Source organism: Rana temporaria, chromosome 8 (assembly GCF_905171775.1).
Source record: "Rana temporaria chromosome 8, aRanTem1.1, whole genome shotgun sequence".
Lineage (NCBI taxonomy): Eukaryota > Metazoa > Chordata > Amphibia > Anura > Ranidae > Rana > Rana temporaria.
The window spans coordinates 53,921,724-53,946,193 of NC_053496.1; the positions used below are offsets into that span (position 1 = coordinate 53,921,724).

Genomic DNA, 24,470 nt, shown 5'->3' on the forward strand with positions numbered 1-24,470 from the left:
ACTTAATGACCAGATTCCGTTCCAGCAACCAGGTCTTTAAACAAATTGGTTGTTAAACAAGGAGCCACAAGTGATCAATATTTTAAGCATTCTTAACTACTGTACTGTATTCTGAAAAAAAGGTCTAAACACAAAACTCCAACGTGATAACATTGTGTTAATTTGCATAAGTACAGAACACAAAAATTTAAACCACAAAAATACTGTACTGTACAGGATACAATGATGTACAGTGCACAAAAAGTAAACGTAGACATTTAGAGTAACCCTTCAAAGGGTGATAGTGCTTCAGGGTCATCAGTGTCATCATTGGAGTTACCAGCAGGGTCCTCAGGAGTTGTAGATGAGGGAGAAGGCGACAAGGAAATTATAGCACTGACAGGGGTAGCTTGCAAGAAGAATTCTGTTAAGGTGCTCTGCTTTGTAATTTTTTTTTTTTTCGTGATAAATTTCACGATTTCAGTTCTTTTATCTGCCATTTCACTTTGTAGAACCAATCAAAATTTGGGTCCATACTCTCTAATTGTAATAAAGCTGTATTCACTTTTAATAACATGTCAGCTGACTCAGAAATGTTGTACTTCTTCCACTGTTTCCTCCTTCTTCTTCCATTGTTTCCTCCTTTTCTTCCTCTTCCTGTTCTAAGTGCTGCTGTGCTTCCAACTCTTTTAAATCTTCATTACTTGGCTCTCCCTCAACAAATTCCACAAATTCTTTAATATCTGTCTCTTCAACATCTAAGTCAAGCATGTTAGCAAGTTGCACACGTTTTTGATTTATAACTTTAACATCGGTTTCATTAAACCCTTCGCTATTGTTCACAAAACGCTTTAAGCATTTATTCCATATACCCTGCATATACTTTCTGTTACTCCCTCCCAAGCTGATGCAATGTTTTTTTATGCAGTGTAAAATGTTGTATGCTTTCCAAAAATCAAAAGGGTGACTTCATCATTTTCAGTTACTGCTACAGCTTTGGAAAAGGTGGTGTACAAATAGTAGGCCCTGAATGTTTCCCTGATCCATGGGTTGTAGGATAACCGTTGTGTCTTTAGGCAGATACACTACCTTTACGTCTGGCAGTGTGTGCTTACTAACCTGCTTCAATGCATGTTGGTTCTGTGAACGATAGACCCTATCTTTAAAAGCCTTAAAACCAGGCATTGTTTTATCTTCTTTGTGTATGTAGGACCATTCAGACATTTTTTTCCCAAAAAAAGTCCAGTTTCATCCATGATAAATATCTGCTCTGGACAGTAGCTACCTTTTTCAATGATTTTATCAAATTCAACCACAAATGTTTCAGCTGCTTCCACATTTGCACTTGCAGCCTCCCCACTGATACTTTGATTATAGAGGTTGTATCTCCCACAAAACCTTTGCAACCATCCATGACTTGCTGTAAATGTTTCAGTCGATTCTTCTCCTTTGTTCACTTTCAAATTCTCAAAAATACTTTGAATCAATAAGACTCATTGGCTTTTTTTTTTTCTATTTGATCGTCAATCCATACCGCAAGCAATTTCTCCATTTCATGAATGAGGCCTTTTCTGCTGCCTAGCTATTATGGCTTAATATCCTGTCGATGCTTGTACTGCCTCTATCATTCTATCCTTATAGGATTGTTGAAATGGTAGAATGTGCAAGTTCCAATTCACTTGCTATTCCTTTAACTTTCTTGCCAGCCTCATAGTCCTTCATGATCTTAATTTTATATCAAGATTAATAGCTTTTCTTTTTTTCTGAGCACTCTATGCAGGTGCAAGCACGCTTATTTTTCTTTTTTTCTGACATGTGGGCAATAACCTGTACAGCACAAGCACACATTACATAACAGTACTATACATAAAGACATAAAACAGTAGAGTATAAAGAACGCTGGAAGGGACGTTTAGGAGAACCGTGTACAGTACATACCTATAAAACAGCAGGCCGAGAGTGAGAACAAGGCTGTTGCAGAGTGATGACATGACATCCTGTGCGTGGGTCTGGAGAGCTGTTCCTAAGTCCGAGCGGTCGTTAAACAGGTAAATCGTTAAAGGAGTATCTGTACTACTTGTATTACTACACAAAGGCAAATGCCTTTAATTTGCTATCCTTCTTTCTCAAAATATAATAATAATAATAATTTACAATAATAAATAATAATCAAATATATTCTACATATTGCACACCCAGTTAGAGCACAACCAGTTTATTTACTTCCTAGTTAAATTGTTAGTTCGAGATTAAGTATTGGCATGCATTGCATAGAGCTGCTTTTCTACATTGTACAGTAAATATATTAATGCATTTTTTAAACTACTGAATTTAAAGTCATTCTCCTGCATTTGGAACTAAGGGTTATAGAATATTTTAAAATCACCATAGATTAAAGCTGAATGGAGCTATAAGGCCTTGACACAGATCTCCACTGAACAGTTGAGATAATTACTGAAATGTAATTTAACATTAAAAAATTAAGATGAACATCGATAAAGCCAGAGCTAGGTATTATTTTAGTTAAACCTTGTCATGAAAGAAATTCTGCTGCTGTTCCTAGCCTATCCTAAAGATGCTATCTGACTGGCTGTCATGCTGATTCTCTGACTTCACTACTTCGGCTCACCATAGTGGGGCAGAATGCCAATATCACACAATTTTGTAGGAGCAATCAGTAACAGCTACCGAATTGCTTTACCTAGAGCTTATGTTGCTAGGAAAAAATGGACTGCAGTCAACAAATGGCTTATGCAGCAGAAATTGCCAGCTAGCTAGAAAATCCCCAGCTTCAGCAGCTACTCGTGTTATCTGTTGAATTAGTGAATATATCACACCAGCAGTTTGTAGCAGCCAAGATAAGAATTGTAGTCAGCTGCAGGGGCAACTCTACCCAATGACAAATCTTTTAGAGGAAGCAAGAAGAGAGCATCTGCTACAATTCTCTGCTAAAAAGTTCCTGACATTGAATCTTGCAGAACAGGCATTTTGTACACCGTTTGTGTACAGAACACCCCAGAAATGTCATTTCCTGCTTGTGTGATTGGCTCATTGATTTTCCCAGAAGTCTGCACCAAGATGCAAATCTGATTTTAGGGATCTGCTACAAAAAATCTATTTTTAGTGAGATACTCCCAAAGGGCTAATCACTTCTAAAGGGATGCAGAAACAACAACTTTCCACATTTTAGAGCACTGCAACTGCATCAGTTGAATAATAAAAAAAACGTAATAATGAAAGTCACTCCTATTCAGAACTGGTATCTAAAGACACAAAGTGGAACAAACGGCTTTTCCTTTAGAGCAGAAACAGGTAGAAATGTGCAACAACATTTGTTAAAATCCTTGCCATGTAAATTTTCTTTGCAACAAAAGTGAAGTTACTCTTTAAAGCAGGGGTGTCAAACTCAATTTCATCAGCATTATGATTGCCCTCAAAAGGGCCAGTTGTATCTGTAAGATTAGATGTCCAGCGTATCCCCTCCCCTTACATTAGAGGTCAAAAGCCACCCCACCATCAGAAGTTGAGTCCCCCCACTCTCCCTTACATCGCAGTGAACCCCCTTTCCTTATGCTGCTGCTGGGAAGAAGCTAGATGCATTGCTTGAAAGCAGAAAGTAAGGGTCTGGAGGAGGACCAGAGCAGCTGCAAAAGAGGTGCGAGGGCCACATGAAATGGCCTGCGGGCCTTGTGTTTGACACCTGTGCTTTAAAGTATATTTAAACTTCAAAATAAAAGTGCAATATAGTGCAGCTTACCAGTCCTTGGATGAGATGGTTGCATTAGTTTTATATTTTCAGGCTTTCTTTTTCTTTATTTTCACATAGATTTAGCTTATAAAATGTATGCACATTATTGATACAACTATGTATCACCAATGTATTGCCAACACTAATCTCTCACCAAATCTTGATGATCTTACAAACACCCTTTGCCACACTACTATCTGTTCATATGCACAATAGTTTAGGTAAGCTTTGTCAAAGCTTTATTAAATCAGCACAACCTTTGCAAGGAAAAACTTTAAACATGGCATGGTTCTTCAAATGTTAACACACAAATATTACATAATTTAGGTTGAGGTTAAAAAAAAAAAGCAAAATGTGGAATGTGCAAAACTTTGTCCAGCTTGTCAGTCAGTATGTAGAACCCCGACTGAAGACCTAACACATCTTGTAGTCAGAAGCGTGTCTGTTCTTGACTTAGGAATTTCTTCTACTCGTTTAGTACTTCTAGTACATTTAAAGAGTAACTTCACTTTCGTTTACAAAAAAAAAAAAAAAAACCCTCTGGGTGATCAAATAATTTTGAACAAACTTTGTTACAGATTCCTACCATAGAAAAAGGTGTTTGTTCCACTTTGTGTCTTCTGAATGGGAGTGACTTTTTCATTATTAATCAGCTCATGCACTTGCATTGATCTAATGAGGAGAGTGGCAGGGTCTGCATTGTTTTTTTATAAGGGATTAGCCATATAGGAGTATCTCACCAAAACTGAAAATGTTGTAGCAGAGGATACATAAAATTAGATTTGTATCTTAGTGCAGACTTCTGGGAAAATCAGTGAGCCAATCACACAAGCAGGAAATTACATTTCTAGGGACAGTCTGTTCACCATCTAAGTACAGAACACCTCCAGGTTGCCATATTGCGATTAATTTTTAAAGAAAATGAGAGCAATGCAAACTGACACGGAAATAACATTTTTAATAACATTACATTTTATAATATGGCTCGTATATGCTATATTTTTTTTATTTGGAATATTTTATTTCTTTACAAAAGTGGAGTTACAATTCAAGAAATAATATAAGGTTGTCTTCTAAGATTTTTAGGTGGGAAATGTTAAGGCTATCTGAAAATGTTTCTTTATGAATTACATGGTTGAATAGGGAAAATGTTGTCTTGTTGTAATGTCCAGTCACTGACCCTGGTCCAGGGGAAAATGAGTGTGTCGGCACTACAACATTCCCGCATAACAACTCTGCCCTGTGCTCAGCCTTCAAGGCTGCCGACACCTCCAACTTAGCAGAGTAAGGAAAAGCATGGTCTGCACTCAGGATGACATCTAAATTCCTTATTGAAAGGGCATGCACAATGCTTTAAAAACAGCCTACGTGTTTTGGATGTTAGTCCTTAGCCATAACTAACGACTAACATCCAAAACGCATAGGCTGTACTTACAGCGTTGTACATGTCTTTTCAATAGCGAAATACCATTTCTTTGCATGTCCTCCTGAGTGCCCACTATCCCTTTCCTTACACTGACCCTGGACCAGTCTATGAGCAGGACTATCAGAGATTTTCTCTGGTCCTCCACATCTTGCTATTACTTCAATGGCATTCCAGCAAATGGAAATAACAAGCAGGAAGCATTTAGATATATTAAAGCCTACCCCTGCTTTATAAACCAATGGGGTTAATTTACTAAAGACAAATCCACTTTGCACTACAAGTGCACGTGGAAGTGCAGTCGCTGTAGATCTGAAAATAAAAAACAGCATTGGAGTCTTTCCCCTCTGAGGCATGGAGTCGAGTGAGGGAAAGATGGCCCCCACTCGGCTCATACCATTGGATGACGGAAGCGACGTCAAACGTCACATCCGTCCAATGGTCTTAATGAGGACTTTTTTTTTTTTTTTATTGCCTTTTAGGTGTAAATGTGAGATCTGAGGTTTTTTTGACCCCAGATCTCACATTAAAGAGGTTCCTATAATGTTTTTTTTTCTATTACAAGGAATGTTTACATTCCTTGTAATAGGAATAAAAGTGACTCAATTTTTTTTTTTTTGATAGACAGAGTTAAAATAAAAAGAAAAATAATTAAGGAAAAATTATTTAAAGTGCCCCATCCAGATGAGCTTGCACGCAGAAGCGAATGTATACGCAAGTCGCGCCCGCATATAAAACTGTTGTTCAAACCACACGTGTGGTATCGCCACAATCGTTTGAGTGAGAGCAATAATTCTAGTCCGAGACCTCCTCTGTTACTCAAAACTGGTAACCTGTAGAAATTTTAAATTGTCACATATGGAGATTTTTAAGGGTCAAAGTTTGTCGCCATTCCACGAGCGGTCGCAATTTTGAAGCATGACATCATGAATATCAATTTACTCTGCGTAACATTATCTTTCACAAATATAAAAAAAAAATGGGCTAACTTTACTGTTGTCTTTTTAATTCAAGGAAGTGTATTTTTTGCCAAAAGAATTGCGCTTGTAAGACTGCTCAAATACAGTGTGACATAAAGTATTGCAACGGCCGCCATTTTATTCTCTAGGGTGTCTGAAAAAATATATATGATGTTTTGGGGTTCTGAATAATTTTCTAACAAAGAATTTTTTTTTTTAACTTGTAAACAACAAGTTTAAAAAATAGGCCTGGTCCTTAAGTAGTTAAAGGGGTTGTAAAGGTAAATGTTTTTTTACCTTAATGCATCCTATGCATTAAGGTGAAAAGACTTCAGACAATACCGGCCCCCCGTTATACTTACCTGGCCCCTCGAAAGTCCCGCACTCTGACCCGACATCTTCTTCGCTGCTCAGCCTGGCCGTTGATTGGCTAAAGCGGATGGATTGAAAGCAGCGCAGCCATTGGCTGGCGCTGCGGTCAATCACGTCCAATGACGCGGCGCGCGGGGGCCGAGTGATACAGTGAGCGGCTGTGGGCGCTCTCTGTATCACGGGAGCACGCCCGCAAGGACACCACACCATGCGAGCTCGCTCACATGAATGTGTGGAGTTCTTACGGGGAGGACCAGAGACAGCCGCCGAGGGACCCCAGAAGACGTGCAAAATGAGCTGCACAGTGGAGGTAAGTATAACATGTTTGTTATTTTAAAAGGTTTTTTTTTTCTTTACAACCCCTTTAACTGCTTTTCAAGCATTAATGATTAAGTTAATGAAAAATAAGCAGCAATTATGGCGTATAAAGAGTTGAATTCTGTATGCCAGCTTACTAATACCTTCAATGAACCTTAGAAAATACTCATTGTTTCCTAGGTAGGCTGTCTAATATATCTTTATACAAAATTGATTTGTTTACTATACATAACAAGGTGTATATGCCATATATTTCCTGTATTGAAAAGGTAATTGCTAGCTATAGTAATCTTGGCATGCACTATGTTCAATAATTAAGTTACAGTTATGTTAACTGATTTGCTACAGCAGATAAGCAAATGACAGTAGCAATAGCTCTGAAATCCCTTTTCCTAGGAAAGTGGTGCCCTGAACAGTCATTGACATTGGTCACATGGCTTAAGCATGGTCTCATGGCTTAAGCATGGTCACATGGCTCATGCAGATAGGTAGGATCACTGTTCAAGTGGCTGTGCTGATTAGCTGGCTCTGTCCGAATGTTGGTCCTCTCAAATAATTTTTGGAAGAGATCATGTGACCAAAGCTGTGGTATTGGTCATGGTATTGGCTGCTGGAGAGAGATACTAAAGGGCTTAACCACCTACAAAATGTCTGCATAAAGAAGTCCATAGGCTACCAAGCACCTTAGTTACACAATACACAACTAATATACCGGTACTTTTTGTTCTGAAATCCCGTCATTTCAACAGTACATGCAAGTTAACATCCCAAATATTTACAGCTAGTGGTCATATTCTGAAATAGTTTTACATACATTTAAAATCACTCTACAGTGTAAAAGGAATGTATGCTATTTATATACTTTTCTTCATCTGTTCTAGCCAGGACTTAGGACAAAAACATTATATTTTATATTTACATTTCCACCCCGCTCGTGGAGCTCCAGGCTATTTTTTTTTAAATGTTTAACAGGTTAACCCTATCTGCATTTATTGAAATCAGCCTGTTGTTTACAGAGCTCATTATCTTAAAGTGGAACTTCACTCTCCCAATCAATATTGATTATTTTTAATCCTTATGCTGCTAGCATTAGTACATAGATAGAAATGTATATCATATTTACTTGTTTTAAACCTTTTTTTTTTATTTTACATTCCATTTTACACTTCAGTTACTTCCTGTTTTTTGCATAGGCAAATGATTTCATGCATCCCAGGAGGGAAGGAGAGTAGGAGGGGTTTTCTTAGATAAGCACACTCTCTTGCATGAATGCTTGAGCTAAAGCAGATGGATTCCAGGAAGTATTTGCTACATGAAGCATTTGCTCTTACTCAAGATGACCACAGCCAGAAATGCCAGGGTGGGGGAGGGGGGTGTTTTTCAAAGTGATTGCTCAACAAAGTAAAGCATGGAAACATGAATGGGTGGGGCAATTTGTGCTGAAAAATTAATTAAAAAGAGTTTTTGGTTTATGGTGTTTAGATGCAGCGAAGATCCGCTTTAAACTTAAATTTGGATACAAACTGGTTGAATGAGGAGTGACTTATGCTCCTTCTCACCCTCTCTCTGCTTAGAAGAACTAATTTTCTAGTTTTAAAGCATATTTCTATTTTTGCAGTCAGATTTGAGAATACTCTACTATGTTTGTTATGTGTTCATATTCACACAGCATACCTAATTTTATTTATTTTTTTATATTTCTTCGCCTTCGTCCTCCTCAACATACAATGCAAGAAGCCCAGTTTCTACACTTTTAAAGCCTAGTACACATGGGCCAAATGTCGGGCAGCATCGGCCAGTTCAATAGAAACTTGCCGACATTCGGCCCTTGTGTACTGGAGTCAGTCTGACAGAACTACAGAAGCTGGCAATTTGGCCGGCTTCTGTTGAGGGGGCATAATCGGAAAAAAGTTTTGGCAATCCGCTTCCAATCAGCACTCTCAAACAATGTCTTGGGAGCACTGACTGGAGTGTTCTGGTGGGGGGCCATCCCCCTGTCAGAACACAATAGTACAGCAGGGGAGATTGTTGTACCAATGTCGGGTTGTTTGTACAGAGACTCTGAGCTGTCAGTTTTTTTTTTTTTGGTGGAATGTAAAAAAAATAGTAGTGTGTTCTAGGCTTAACTCTTTGTTAGGACAGGCAAATCTACTTACTTGAAAATGAAAATCTGCCTGCACAGTACAGACAGGGTTGATTATGGCAAACACAGCTGCCCAGCCCCTGCCTTACTGGAGGACCTAGAATAGGGCACCTAAAAAAAACATAAGCTACCATTTTTAAATATGTTATATGAATGGGGAAATGTAACAAATATAAAGTAGGTGTTATCCCAATTTGGCTGCAAGAGTGGTACACAAGTTAGAGAGCCACACCAATGCCACGTTTGCACCCTGAAGTAAATGTTTATTTGGAAAATATCGATTTTTACATACCAAGTAAAATGTATAAAACCATACATTTAAAACAAATTTATGCAAGCAATAAAAATGTATCCGAACTTCAAGACTTGACAGGCAGTGTATGCTCTCTCTGCCTTCACATTACATCCAATATACATGACAGCTAAACAACTGAAAAAAGCCATACATTTTAGAATATATTTGGGGAAAAAAAAGTATGCATGTAGCTTGAGAACTTTAATATGGTCCGCTATATTTCTGTTTTACGTTGGCCTATAAAGAGATTATTATATATTTACAAAAATACATGTTATAAAGTCAAGATACATGCTGCGTTATATTTTATACATATCTCCCAACTTTTGAGATGGAAACGAGAGACTCCTATTAACAAAAGTATGTAGGCATAGAAGACACCCCCCTAAAAATATTTTTTAAAAAGTTTTTTTTTTTTTTTTTTTTACCACTACTATTCCTTTATATTGGTTTTTGAAATTTACAAATGCAGCAATTCAGAAATTGAATGAAAGGTTTCACACTGGGAAACACTATTTGGATGATAAATGTTTATACAACTATATAGATCATACCAAAATGAGGGACAAATGAGGAAAGAAGGACTTTGTTTCAAATCAGGGACAGTCCCTTCAAATCAGGGACAGTTGTGAGCTATGTTGTATATATTATATAAGATTACCATGTCATATTATTAGTTTTCACCTCCAAGATATAAAATAATTACAGCTATTCTTGGTCACATATTGGCCGACTGTAAGTGCATGAAAGTTGCAGTCTAGCAAGCACCATATGTTTGCTGTAACAATCTGCTTGTGAAGGAGGGGTAGATATTTTTCTACACGCTGCAATAAAATAAAATAAAAACATTCACAGTAGGCAAGAACCTTTGTTTTATATTTTTGGAAGAAATGAAAACAAGAGGTACAAAAAAACTTAAAAAAAGTCTAATAGTGTTAAATTATAAAAGCATTATATATGTGGTATAGTATTTTCTTCAGCATGTATTGTTTGCTCAAATTAACTGTCTTTTTTTTTTCAACTGGCTAAAAGTTTTTTTTTTATCTTTTATTTTATGTAAGACAAAGGTATTATGTTATTTCACAAACCTGGTAAGCAAAATGAAATTACTGGTGTAGTAACATACACAAATGTTTAGATCAGATGTAAAGTGATCTTATACAGTAAACTGTTATGCACTATTTCAGCTCTGGTGTGTTTTTGTTTTTAATTCTATATTTTATTTTCTTTCATCATTTAAATGTCAAGTCATTATGGCAAAATTCTGGCATGGGTCTTCCCCTAAAAGTACAATTTTTTTTGGCTGGTGGCAAAGAAAAGTAAGGTATATTTATAGTGAACACATATTTCAAGGAATTCCATTGTCTATAGGTGTTGCAGTTCTATGATGGGAATGTGCTCACTCTGTGCCCACAGCACTGTAATTGCACTGTCAGTAACTGTTTACAAGTGGGAGCCAATAGGACAGGATCATGATCACATGATCACTGCATAGCTCCCAACTGTCCATGAATGGGAAATTTGTCCCTCATTCCTGCTTACTTGCCCCGCATTTTGGTCTGATCTATATAGTTGTATATAAAATGCACTTTTTATCTTTTCAAAAAGTTTTTTCCCAGTGCTAAACCTTTTCAATGGTTGCATTTGTTTTAAAAGTCAATATAAAGGAATAGTAGTGGCAAATAAAAGCACCTTTTGGGCTTAACTAATTTGTTTGTATAATTGTCCTTTAAGGGGGTGTGGCAGGGGTGTGTGTCCTATGCCTACATAGGTGTTCCTCTTTCCCATCTAAGAAATTTGGGAAGTATGTCACTGTGGCAACCTATCACAGTGATCACATGATCGGGAAGCCCATGTAACAACTCCGGCATTAGAAACTCTTAAAGAAGCAACTTCTTTTGTCTGGAAGGGGTTGTTAAAGCGGTTGTAAACCTGCAAAAAAATTTTTTTTGTTCACCTGAAAAGCAAAAGCCATAATGAGCTAGTATGCACCGCATATTAGCTCATTATGAAATACTTACCTCAAAACGAGGTGTAGGGAACTTACCTGCTCCACGCCGAGCGAGATATCATCTTGACTTGGCGTGTCTTCCGGGTATCGCCGCTCCAGCGCTGTGATTGGCTGGAGCGGCGATGCGCGGGAGATTTCAATTCGGCAAGGTCCGGCAGCTGCCGGTCCCTTAGCCGAGGATCCCCGCTGCGTATGCGCCGCAATCAGCGGCACATTGCGGGGGGAATATCTCCTAAACGGTACAGGTTTAGGAGATATTCTTTATACCTACAGGTAAGCCTTATTATAGGCTTACCTGTAAGTAAAAGTTATAAAAACAAGTTTACAACCACTTTAAGGCAACTGACCCATAGGCTTGAATTATAAGAAAGAGCAGTAAAGTTCATAAAGTTCAACCAAATAAATAAATACAATCCCATATAAACAATCCTTCACTCACAGTTGATCCACAGGAAGTGAGTTCAGTGAGTCTCTCTATTAAGGAAAGAGAAAAAAAAAAAATAGAAAAAAAAGCTATTGTAGGGGGAAATCAAATAGATGAAAGGCATTAAAAAAAAAAGATTTATAAGAAATAAAAATTTTCCATAAAGGTTATATAGTTCTTCTACAGCAATGTGATATTATTTTTTTTAGATCTGACTATTTAGTTTCAAAGATTATCACAAGATTATAGGACACAGATTTGTAAATTGATGTCAATGTATAATGCATGTTTATTATACTTTTACATGCACTGTGAAACAGTTTGTTCAAATCATAAATGTTGGACTAACCAGTTAAGAAACATTATTTAAATGTTTATAAAACATTAAACACAAATTGGTCAAAGCCAGTTTTTATCGTTGGAAGTATTTTTTCCACTTGGCTTACCGTGCTTTACAAGCAAATTGCATCATAACCACAAAGGGTGGCACATTTTTAGCCTGTGCAATATGCTTACTAACAATAGATGGCAGTAGACTGAATATGCTGTGCACAACTGAACTGCATTCAAAGCACATTACTATGCTTATTCATGTAGAAAGTGCAAGACAGTCATAATGTTTAAACATTAACACATTAAAAAAAGGCATTTAAATCTGAATTCTTAAGTTTTGGTTACTGCATTGACTATTCTGCATTGCTATACTAAATATGCTGTAAAAAATTTGGCTGTAAACATGTCATTGGGTCTACATGACAAAATCTGCCTTTATTTTATGCTGTTATCTCGTATAAATCAGATTTTGGTTTTAAGTTATGCAGAGCATGAAAAAGAGAAAAATATAATATAGTATTTTAACCTCTTTCTGTGATTTTTTTTTTTTTTTGTGTTTTTATTTTTAGCTGAATATTTTATTTTATAAAGCAACAATAAACGTATTTTTGTGCAACATACAATACCACTACACATACCATAATCGAGTGATCAGTATTAGCTTGTATCTACAATGACCTGGTCAACTGAATTTTAAATCAGCTTCATTGTTAGTGTCAAATGTCAAAATTATTAATTAAATTTGTTTGTTAGCACAAATATTTACTTATATTTTCCACTTGAAAACTGAACAATAAAAACACAAGTGCGCTTAAAGCCAAATTTCTTTTTAGTTTTGGAAAAGGTGAGAAAGGTTAAAATCCCATTTCATTATTTATTTTTCCGTCTTGTTTGGGTAGTTATTTTTTAGACTTTGTCATGTAGACACAACAGAAAGTTAGAGAAAATGTCTCCACATTTCTGAAAATGCCCCTTGGCAGATTACACATCACCTCCTCTTTTGGTAACAAATGTAACATTTTGGATTTCCCAGCACTTTCTATGATGGTGACAGTGATCACTTCTAGGACAAGTAAAGATGATGACTCTATCCCATGAGAACAGAAATAAAAAAAACTTTCGAAGATTCTAACCCTTTCCAGCTTTAAACTTAACAAATAGACTTTAGATATGCTTTAAAGAAATTAAAAACCTTCTTGTTGCAATATACTATCATTTTATTTTTTAAAGTGACAAGTATAAATATTCCTTAATTGTCTCTTCCATGATATGGGTCAACTTGATTGGCACTAACCATGCCATTTGATTCAGTATTCTAGTCTCCGTGCTTTGTTGCAATAATTGCATAATACTTACTATTTTAAAGTGGAACTCCAACTAAAATACAAAATCTCCTTAAATCTGCTATAGTTTTCTCCACAATTTAAGCAATTACGTGTTGGTCCTGCCAGTCCTCATATGGTGGACTCATCTCCTGTGTCAAGCCAGAAATGCCATAGTCCTGCCACAAACTGTGGCGTCGTTGGCCCTGTGTTTTCCCAATTCAGCAAAATGGTGACATAGCTATTACCACCATAACACCGGATTTGTCGACCACAGGCTTACTGATCTTCTACTACTTTACTACATGCAGAGAGGTGATTTAGGAGAATAAGATTCCACCCACTGCTAAAGCCATTGGAATAATATATGAACATACAGGGATTTTGATGTTAATCAATGTATTTTATTAGGTTATTAAAATATACCTAAAGGCATTTTTTTAAATGTGGATAGTGTTGAGGGGTTAGAACCACTGTAAGCTTTAATTGCTGTTTGTGTCCCGATTTGAGAGATCAACTCTCTAATTGTCCTGATCACCAATGTCCCTGTGAGGGGAGATCCAATATTTTGAGTTGTCACTAGAACAGGAATAAGAGGGGAAATCCAATAGGGAAAACAATAAATAAACTGAAAGCTGTTTAACCCTTCCCCACGCTATCCAAATTAAATAAAATGTGGCATTAGATATACCTTAAAGTTAATCTCTAGGCATTTTTTTTCTTTAGGATAGAATGGATAAGCGTTCGACCCTCAGCAAAATTTTAATTACGGAGTCCCCATTTGAGGAGATTCACCGTTCTCTTGGTATTGGTGACCATTGTTAGCAAATCAGAAAGTGAGGGAAAATCCAAAATTTTAGCATTCTGTAAAAAAACAATCCTCTAATGGGGACACTTGTCTAAAAGGGTAAGTGCCCTCATATTGGGACATTTCTACTTCCTGTTGGGTCTCTGAGACAGGAAGTACAGGGATATTTCCCCAATGGTACACAGAAAGTGAAAGATGACCCTGGCAGGAGTTTAACGCTTTCCTACTCTATGAAACATTTATAAAACAATTGGCTAAACATACAGCTAAATAATTAATGCCTTTGTTTCTATTATACTGTGTGACTGACTAGAGGGTAGAGCATGTCCACTTTGGAAAGGAATTATCACTTACCTTGGTAAATGCGTTGAAAACTCACTTTCAAATAATAACCAATCACATGCAAGGAAAATTAAAAGAATTGGATTTTTGCTTGCATATGATTAAAGCGGAGTTCCGACCACAATTTCACTTTTTAAATATAAATGCCCCGGGAATACACAAGCTTAATGTATTCTAGTAAAGTTAGTCTGTAAACTAAGGTCCGTTTTGTTAGGTTGTTACAGCATTTAGACACTTTATAAAATAGAAATTGACTGGGGCCATCTTAAGTGTGGGCATCATGAAGCCAGACTGTATGACTTCCTGGATTTCAGCCTTGCAGATCTCGAACATGCTCAGTGCTGCACAAGCAGTGTCAGATCAAGTCACATGATTCTTTGAGACTGGGGAGTGCACAGACTCCTGGAAAGTTACACCCACTACATTCCCAGGAGTCTGTGCGGTGTATTTTAGGAAGCATTAAGCACCTAGGTGCAGGAAGTGGGAAGATTAACTATTCTGCCTAGTAGCAACACTTTGAAGGCATCTAAAAAAAAAAAAATTTGTAAAGGACTAATGACATTTTTTTTAAACTACTGATGTAATGTTATATTTATGGGTGGAACTCCACTTTAAATTTATAGAAGTTATGATGGCTTCACCTTATTTACAAAATGAATGACATGGTCCACATTTTGCAGAAATGTAAATTTCTTACATTTTAATTGAAGCCTTTAGAGCACTGCAACCCTGATCAATGCAGATTCTTCCTCCACCTCCAGATCGGTACAGAGGTATGGATCTTCTTTTATGGGGCTGGAAGACCTAAATGATGGATTACAAGGGCACTGATGTTGCGGTGGAAAATTGTACTTGTAGTCTTCCCATTGATAGGTTCCCTGTGATTGAATGACACAGCTGGCAACTGGGGGGGGGGGGGCAATTTAAGGGTAGGGAAATGCAACTATTTTTCATGCTACACCCTAAATATGGGTGTACCCGGAAACATGTTGGAACAAGGTGGACTAAGTCTTAAGACTAGGTATATATATATGCATCTGAATTTTCATGCTTTTTTATGTGTTTTTGATGTGCTCTCAATGACTTCTATGGGGCCAAATATGCACAAATGTCGCACCGAAACAAGTACCGTATTTATCGGCATATAACATGCACCCTAACTTTAAGAGGGAAGTTTCAGGAAAAAAAATTCCACAGCCCCCTGCGTATAACATGCAGGCACAGTTTACCCTCTATTTTCAGGGTAGAAAAGTGAGTGTTATACGCCAATAAATACAGTATGTTCCATAGGGTTGAATGGGTCCCATAAACAATAATGGGATTCCTCATTGTGCATTGTTGTGCAATGGCCAAAACATGGAATATAACATGGGTGTATATGAGGATTGATATTTTGGCTGATTTACTAAGCCTGGATTCACACTTAAGCCTAATACACACTGCTAGCTTATTTTTCGTTCTACCCAGTGGACTGAATGAAAAAGAACCTGACAGCTCGGGTCAAAGCCACGGTTTTAACAATTCAATATTGGTACAGCGATCTGCCCTGCTGCTGTGTTCTGACGGGGGGGGGGGGGACGTTGCGGCTCCTGAACGGCCAGCTTCTGTTAGGCGCACCTGGGCCGAATGTTGTACAGTTACTATTAAACTGGCTGATGCCACCCAACATTCAGTTGGGTGGCATCCTGGACACGGCTCCGGACCTCACAGCGACCACACACCTTTTTACTGTACATGCTCTATTGCCACAGATGTCATGTGAGTAGCCAATTGGCTTTGTATTTAATAAATAGTTTCCTCCATACTGCACTTAGCCTGGCACACCTTGTTCTTTTTACCCTTTTGCCACCCAACATTCAGCCTGTGTATGGGACTTTAAAGTTGAACTAAGATCTATAATTTAAAAAATGGCAGGCAGGCAGATTCTTTATGGAGGTGTGGCCATGGACAATTACAAAATGTAGGATTTCCATGCTGAGTGTAACCAGATGTATGGAAACAAGCTGTATAAGGGGCTTACTATTTATACCATCATAAATAAAAAATATTAAAGAGGAACTAAACCTGCCAATCTTTTAGGACACAGTTACACTTACAATTTGGGGACATTTAAAACCCCAAGGTTGAGCTTTGTTTTCACCACCCATCACCTGCTCCTCTTTTTGCTTCAGAGGCAGCGGCCAGGAGTATACACATGCAATGACTGTGAGGCTTTGATTTGCAGCTGCGGCGGAAATTATATACCCTTTTGCACTTGACGGGTTATACCACCCGCCGAGCATAACCAATTCAGGTAAACAACCTGTGCTGCAATCTCCCCACAACTGTGTACAATGCATTTGGCTGAAGCTGGTTTGTATGGAGTTTGGGGGGCTAAAGCAGGCCGTGAGGATGGGATGCAATACCTCCTCACTGCTTGTCTATTGCTCTATGAAGAGTGACCTGAACGTGGATCAATCATCTTCAATCAGAAAACCAAGTGTAAACAAGCTGTTGCATCCATGGAAGCTGCCATCTTTTCCTCTGTTTGATCTGCCATTGCCACGGTGCTGTACATGTAATCAGTTATGACATCAACCATTTGATAATCTAGTTGAGGGCACAATCAACTGTGACAGTTATCATTCACAGAATTCCTTGAATGACAGATGATTACAGATGATTGATTGTCTCTTCCACAATAGGGGTTAACTGAATAAATTAACATTAGACACTAACAGCACCGTGGACTAATTTTTCTACTTTCCATTGTGTATAGCCCTCATTACATAATATTTATCACTCTAAATTTAAAGTGTTATTTAAAATTCTGGAAAAAATAAAAGTGAACCGTTCATATCATTTACTTCATATATTCATTGTGAGGACGCAGCTCTAAATTTTAGGAAAACGTTGAAAATTCATTGAAAAGCTGTCGATTATTTTTATAGCTTATTTTTATTGTGAAATTGTGTCCCTAAGAAATGTGCAATTTAGGGGTGATAATGAGATGTTGGATATAGTGACAGATGATGACGAGTTCTAATTTATAGATGACAGATTTAGAGATGACTGATTCATTAAGATTGTGTGGTACTGTAATAAAACCACCATAAGGTTGAACTGACAGATAAGAAACTAGTATAGATTTAGGGGTGACAGATTATGACTTGTTGGATTTAGGGGTCACAGATGATGTGTTTAGATTTTAGGGGTAATAGATGACAACGCAATGCTAATTTAGGGGGGTAGATGATGATATTAGATAGTTGGAGGTGACAGATTCATTTGGACCTTTGTGGTATTCAAGTCAAGTTATGATAGATGGTAACATGTTAAAAAGAAAAAAAAAATTGGTGGGCAATGATGAAGCATTATAGATTTAAAGGTGACAGATGATGTGTTAAGTATTTAGGGGTGACAAATGTCAAAGCATTGCTGATTTAGGGGGTTGATGATCAAGATTTTGGGGTGACAGATAATATTTTAGACTGAGGCTGACAGGTGACGAAACATTGGAAGATTTAGAGGTGACAGATTAATTTGGACTTGTGTGATACCCCAATAAAACATCATAAAGTTAAGTTAGGGGTGATGGTGACATGTTATAGATCTGGGGGGGGGGCGGAATGACAAAGCGTTATAGATTTAGAGGTGAGGGGTGATGAGGTTTTTGATTTGGAGGTGACAGATTAATTTGGGCTTGTGTGGTACTCCAACAATAAAATGTCACAATGTTGAGTTACAAGAGATGATGACATGTTATAGATTTGGGGGTGGCAGATGACAAAGCATTATTGATTTGGGGGGTAGATGATGACGTGTTAGATTTTGGGGTGACAAATTAGACATTAGATTGAGGGTGACAGATGATGAAGCATTGGAAGATTTGGTGACAGATTGATTTGGACTTGTGTGGTACTGTAATACAACATCATAATGTCAACTTATGGGAGAGATGGTGACAGTTTATAAATTTGGGGGGGGCAGTCAGAGGACGAAGCATTATAGATTTAGAGGTGACTGCTTCCTTTGGGCTCTTGTTGTTGTACTCTAACAAAACAACATAGTTTTGAGAGATGGTGATATGTTATCACTTTGGGGGGGGCAGATGACGAAGCAGTGAAGATTTAGAGGTGACCGGAGATGAGGTGTTAGATTTAGAGGTGACCAATTGATTTTGGCTTGTGTGATACTTTAAAAAAAAAAAAATCATGATATTGAGTTATGAGAGACAATGATATGTTGTAAATTTGTGTGGGGCAGATGATGAAGCATTATAGATTAAGGTGGTGATGGGCAATGAGGTGTTAGATTTAGAGGTGACAGATTGATTCAGGCTTGTGTGTTACTTAAAAAAAAAAACAAAAAAAACACATAATGTTGAGAGTGAAGATTATATGTTATAAATGGGTGGGGGGCAGATGATGAAGCATTATAGATTTAGAGGTGATGATGTTTAAGATTTAGAGGTGGTGGGGGATGAGATGTTAGATTTAGAGGTGATGGGGGTGAGATGTTGGATTTAGAGGTGGTGGGGGTGAGATGTTAGATTTAGGGGTCATGGAGGATGAGAGGTTAGATTTAGCGGTGATGGGGAATGAGAGGTTAGATTTAGAGGTGATGGGGGGATGAGAGGGTAGATTTAGAGGTGATGGGGGGATGAGAGGTTAGATTTAGAGGTGATGGGGGGGATGAGAGGTTAGATTCAGAGGTGATGGGGGGATGAGAGGTTGGATTTAGAGGTGATGGGGAATGAGAGGTTAGATTCAGAGGTGATGGGGGGATGAGAGGTTAGATTTAGAGGCGATGGGGGTGAGATTTTAGATGTGATGGGTGATGAGGTGTTAGATTTTGAGGTGATGAGGTGTTAGATTTTGAGGTGATGGGGGATGAGGTGTTAGATTTTGAGGTGATGGGGGATGAGATTATAGATGTGATGAGGTGTTAAATTTAGAGGTGACAGGTTGATTTGGGCTTAAGTATTACTGTAAAAAAATATCACAATGCACTTTCCATTTGTTCTGAGTGCTCATTACCTCATATTTATCACTTTTAATTAAAAATAATTATTAAAAACCCAATTATGAGTCAACAATTCATGTCATTTACTTCATAGTTATTGTGGTGATGCAACTCTAAATTTAGGGAAAATACATGAAATTCAATCAAAAGCTTCCAATAAATGTTTTTTTTTAGTTGATTTTTATTGTGTATTTGTGTGGGGGAGAAATGTGTATTCATCAACAAAATGCCTCATGAGAGGTCCCCTCCTCCGCCATGTTCGGGGCTCTTTGCATACACCAGATGTAGTACCTCATGACAAATAGTGCCGGCTCAGCAGCCTGTTTGCCATGAAAATTGGAGGAGAAAACCCGTAATTCAGCTGTTTGTGCGGCTAGCAGACACAAGGGAATATAATGCAGACATCGATTCGTGCGTGTGTGCGGGGTGATAAAAGCCGGGTGTAGGTGCACTCATTGGTCTTCTATACAACAATGATTGTCGGGGAAGAGTTGGCTGCCTCACCACAGAGACAAGGTGGAGCGCAGATCACTCCGCCGTCTCTGCCTGGGAGTCCATTTTAGGTCTACCGAAACCAGGACAATCCCCGGATGTAACTATCATGGCCGCCAACGGTGACTCGGGCAGCGTATGAGGTAAGTTCGGGCAAAGGAGAACAAACCGGGGGGAGGACGGACGGAGCGGCAAGGCACGGCTCGGTAATGGCGGCAGTGGGGGGGTGAAGTACGGGCGGGTGGAAAGTTCGGATGACTTTGCGGGGCTGGGCGGGAGAAGAAGGGGAGGGGGGCAGAGACGTGCGGGGGGAGGAAACGGTTGATGAGAGCCGGGGCAAAGTTACCGAAAGTTGGCAAAGTTGTGTGAGGGGGAGACGGGTAGGGGGGTCGGGGGATGTGTGGAGGAGTCACATGAGGGGTCAGTGTCCATCCGCCGCTTCTCACACACTGCCGCCCCCCAATACACCCCCCCTGCAGATATCCCCCCCCCCCCCGTACCGTACATAGACACTCCATGTGTCTCACCCCATTCTACTATCACTACATGGGGACTGTCTGCCTTATTCACACACAACACTGCCAGGGACAGCCTGTGTGCTCTACATTCATTCTTCTCATCACTAAACATTATACACCCTGTGTCTTCATTCTACTCTATATAGACACGAGGTGTGCAATCAGGAGGGACCCCCTCCATTTACAGAGCAATCATTCACCCCCCAATATACAGATCAATGATCACCCCCCCAATATACAGATCAATGTTCACCCCCCAATATACAGATCACCCCCCCCCAATATACAGATCAATGATCACCCCCCCAATATACAGATCACCCCCCCAATATACAGATCAATGTTCACCCCCAATATACAGATCACCACCCCCAATATACAGATCACCCCCCCCCCCCAATATACAGATCACCCCCCCCCCCCCCAATATACAGAACAGTGATCACCCCCCCAATATACAGATCACCCCCCCAATATACAGATCAATGTTCACCCCCAATATACAGATCACCACCCCCAATATACAGATCACCCCCCCCCCCCCAATATACAGAACAGTGATCACCCCCCCCAATATACAGATCAATGGTTCACCCCCCAATATACAGATCAATGATCACCCCCCCCCCCAATATACAGAGCAGTGATCACCCCCCCAATATACAGAACCATGATTCACACCCCCCCCCCCAATATACAGATCAATGATCACCCACCCCCCCAATATACAGAGCCATGATCACCCACCCAATATACAGAGCCATGATCACCCCCCCAATATACAGAACCATGATCACCCCCCCAATATACAGATCAATGATCACCCCGCCCCCCCAATATACAGAGCCAGAACTCACCCCCAATATACAAAGCCATGATTCACCCCCTTCCAATATACAAAGCCATGATTCACCCCCTTCCAATATACAAAGCCATGATTCACCCCCCCCCCCCCCTCCAATATACAAAGCCATGAACTTGCCCCCCAATATACAGAGCAATCATTCACCCCCTAAATATAGGACTTGGGTACATTGAATGGGGGGTGCTAGCTGGGTTGGTTTGGGACTGCAATAAAACCTCATTGTTGGGTAATGACAGACGAAGCATTATGGGGTGACGAAGTGTTATTGGGGTGGCGGGGTAATGAGATGTTAAGTTTAGGGGTGACAACTGATTACATTGATGAAATGTCATAGATTTGGGGGGGTGACAGCTGAAGTGTCATAGATTTGGGGGGCGACAGCTGCAGTGTGATAGATTTGGGGGGATGACAGCTGAAGTGTCATAGATTTGGGGGGATGACAGCTGAAGTGTCATAGATTTGGGGGGATGACAGCTGAAGTGTCATAGATTTGGGGGGGGGTGACAGCTGCAGTGTCATAGATTTGGGGGGATGACAGCTGAAGTGTCATAGATTTGGGGGGGTGACAGCTGAAGTGTCATAGATTTGGGGGGGTGACAGCTGAAGTGTCATAGATTTGGGGGGGTGACAGCTGAAGTGTCATAGATTTGGGGGGGTGACAGCTGAAGTGTCATAGATTTGGGGGCTGGCAGCTGAAGTGTCATAGATTTGGGGGGTGACAGCTGAAGTGTCATAGATTTGGGGGGTGACAGCTGAAGTGTGATAGATTTGGGGGGGGGTGACAGCTAAAGTGTCATAGATTTGGGGGGTGGCAGCTGCAGTGTCATAGATTTGAGGGGTGACAGCTGAAGTGTCATAGATTTGGGAGGTGACAGCTGATGACTTTTAATAGACTTATGGGTGACCTGATGTTTCAAAGATTTAGAGGTGATGGATAAGAAATCATAGATTTAGGGGGTGACACATGTCACTTTTTATGGCCTCGGGGGGGACATATGACGTGTCATAGATTTAGGGGGACAGATGTGACCTTTTATAGATCTAGGGGTGACATGTTTCATAGATTTAGAGGTGACATTAGCGCTGTAAGGTTTTGTTGTGACCGATGTTGTGAATATTGAGGTGACCTTTTTTTTTATTTGAATTTGTTATGGTACTACCATAAAAAAACACTCTCTGTAATGTTGAGTAATGACGGATGATGCCTCTAGATTTCGGGGTGACAGATGACAACACCGAATTGGGGGCAGATGAAGTTTGAGGGACAGATGATATTACAGATTGGAGGGGGCAGATGAAGCAATATAGATTTAGGGGGGTTATAGATGGGGTGACAGTGATGCATTTGAAGATGACAGATGATGCATTAGATTTAGTGGCGACAGATGACAACATGTACGTTTGGAAATGACAGACGATAAAAAATTTAGAGTCAACAGATTAATTTACACTTGTGTGGTACTGTAATAGAAACATCATAAGGTTGCGTTATGACAGATGATGACACAGTTTAGATTTTGGGGTGACCGATGTGTGTGTGTGTGGGGGGGGGCAGATGTTAGATTGGGGGGGGGGGCAGATGACGAAGTGTTATGAATTGGATGATGGTGAGACACATGATCAATTTAGAGATGCTAAAACATTAGAATTAGAGGTGACCTGTTTGATACTGTAGGTAGTAAAACCATCACAAGGTTAAATTCTGTCTAATAATTTAAACATGATATATTTAGGGGTGACAGATGACACGTGTTATGGATTTGGAGGTGACGGGTGTTTAGGGGTGACAGATGAATCAGCATGAGTGATATAGGGGGGCAGATGACACTATAGATTTACGGGTGACAACAAAGCATTAGAAGACTCTGAAGTGACGGGTGATGAGGTTTGAGATTTAGAGGTGACCGCATCCTTTCTGCTTGTGGGGTACTGTAATAAAACATTACAATGTTGAGCAGCGACAGATGACTGAAACATTATAGATAGATATAGGGGTGACAGATGACAAGATGGGGTGATTGTTGGAGATGACATGAAAAGGTGATATAGACTTAGGAGTGACAGTTGATCGTTGCAATCCTTTTTGGGGGGGTTAAATAATTTTTTATTAAACACACATTTAGAATAAAATACACATTGGTAAGTAAAATATTTTTGTTCTGATTGCTGTCATCTAAAATATTAAAACAATCTATATTGTAATGTGTGTTGTTTTTTTTTTTTTTTTTTTTTTACATTAAGACAAAAAATGTGCCCTCCCTTGTTCTGTGACGGGAAAGATAGCCCTCCCTTGTTCTGTAACAGGAAAGATAGCCCTCCCTTGTTCTGTGACAGGAAAGATAGCCCTCCCTTGTTCTGTAACAGGAAAGATAGCCCTCCCTTGTTCTGTAACAGGAAAGATAGCCCTCCCTTGTTCTGTAACAGGAAAGATAGCCCTCCCTTGTTCTGTGACAGGAAATATAGCCCTCCCTTGTTCTGTGACAGGAAAGATAGCCCTCCCTTGTTCTGTGACAGGAAAGATAGCCCTCCCTTGTTCTGTGACAGGAAAGATAGCCCTCGCTTGTTCTGTGACAGGAAAGATAGCCCTCGCTTGTTCTGTGACAGGAAAGATAGCCTTCCTTTCTTCTGTAACAGGAAAGATAGCCCTCCCTTGTTCTGGGATAGGAAAGATAGCCCTCGCTTGTTCTGTGACAGGAAAGATAGCCTCCCCTTGTTCTGTGACAGGAAAGATAGCCCTCCCTTGTTCTGTGATAGGAAAGATAGCCCTCGCTTGTTCTGTGACAGGAAAGATAGCCCTCCTTTCTTCTGTAACAGGAAAGATAGCCCTCCCTTGTTCTGGGATAGGAAAGATAGCCCTCGCTTGTTCTGTGACAGGAAAGATAGCCTCCCCTTGTTCTGTGACAGGAAAGATAGCCCTCCCTTGTTCTGTGACAGGAAAGATAGCCCTCCTTTCTTCTGTAACAGGAACGATAGCCCTTCCTTGTTCTGTGACAGGAAAGATAGCCCTCCCTTGTTCTGTGACAGGAAAGATAGCCCTCCCTGGTTCTGTGACAGGAAAGATAGCCCTCCCTTGTTCTGTGACAGGAAAGATAGCCCCCCCCCCTGTTCTGTGAC

General features: G+C 39.4%; 1 protein-coding gene across 2 annotated transcripts in view; it reads left to right on the plus strand.

The window, feature by feature from the left end:
- Positions 1–24,470, plus strand: part of ZNF518A (zinc finger protein 518A) — a 127,867-nt gene that overhangs the window by 90,155 nt on the left and 13,242 nt on the right. Inside the window, exon 1 of one of the 2 annotated variants that reach the window (XM_040361812.1) lies at positions 19,860–20,116. The exons of the other annotated variant lie outside the window; for it this stretch is intronic. The gene's annotated coding sequence lies outside the window, so the exon portion shown is untranslated. Of the gene's footprint in view, positions 1–19,859; positions 20,117–24,470 lie in introns of those variants that run through there. 2 annotated transcript variants of the gene reach the window in all.